The sequence below is a fragment of the Schistocerca piceifrons genome, chromosome 4 (assembly GCF_021461385.2).
Source record: "Schistocerca piceifrons isolate TAMUIC-IGC-003096 chromosome 4, iqSchPice1.1, whole genome shotgun sequence".
Classification (NCBI taxonomy): domain Eukaryota; kingdom Metazoa; phylum Arthropoda; class Insecta; order Orthoptera; family Acrididae; genus Schistocerca; species Schistocerca piceifrons.
The window spans coordinates 572,848,930-572,850,068 of NC_060141.1; positions in this window are offsets into that span (position 1 = coordinate 572,848,930).

The window sequence follows — 1,139 nt, forward strand, 5'->3', positions numbered from 1 at the left end:
CTCGCCATGCCAAGGGATTGCTTCAAAGATGTGTGAAATCTTATGGGACTTAATTGCTAAGGTCATCAGTCCCTAAGCTTACGCACTACTTAATGTAAATTATCCTAAGGACAAACACACACACCCATGCCCGAGGGAGGACTCGAACCTCCGCCAGGACCAGCCGCACAGTCCATGACTGCAGCGCCTTAGACCTCTCGGCTAACCAAGGGATTAGAACCGGAGGATTCAGCCATGTAGAATCGTGTTTGGCTCTGATAACCTATCGAGGTTGCTCCCATTTTGCAGTTATTATGAAATAGCGTTGTAATAACAGTTACGTCGGTCGATATTATGAATGATAGAAGAGACTTTTAGCAGTCTTCGGATGTGCAGCATTGATTTTACTGCAAGATGCTGATCGGCAGAAAAGAAGAAACGGCGCTGGTGGTCGACCTCTCTTTTTAAATAGTAAGGAGCAGTGTGGTGGGACGGAGGATGAAAATACTAGCGGTCTATGCCGTTGGGCTTTCTCATGCGAGGAGGGACAAAGTTAATGTCTACCATAAAGCTGAATATGCCAATATGGGCTATTTCATAATTTTTTATGAATGAGATCTAAAGATTTCGAATTGTTAATGAACTGTGTAGGTCCTAAAATTTCCAAAGATGAGACCTCTTTCAGGAGAACTGTACCTGCTGTAAAAAGAGCTCCATAAAAATTTCATTTTCTTTTTCACATTGTGCCCATTATTTTCTAACAGTTCACTTATTTCCCTCCAAGCGCCTAATATTTGCAATTTGTTTTTACAGTCGCAGTCCATACGGTCCCATAAACATTCTCGTTCAGGATAAAACTAGCTGCTTTAATGCTATCTCCCTATTCCACTCAATACTCCAATATTTTTACACACAATAATTACATATACGTCAACAGACACGGCAAATCGCTACTAAACCAACGAACATTCAACCCGGCGTCCACACTTGGAGGTGGATCCCAAACCCAACTCACCACCAACGCTTTGATGTTAGCGCCGGCGGTCCGAACCGCCACCAGCACCATTCGCTTTGTTGGCTCCGATTTGCTACCCGTACACATTAAAAAAATTTCGGCCAACGAAGCGGTTGGTTGTCGTTCGCTGACCTTCGTTGGTCTA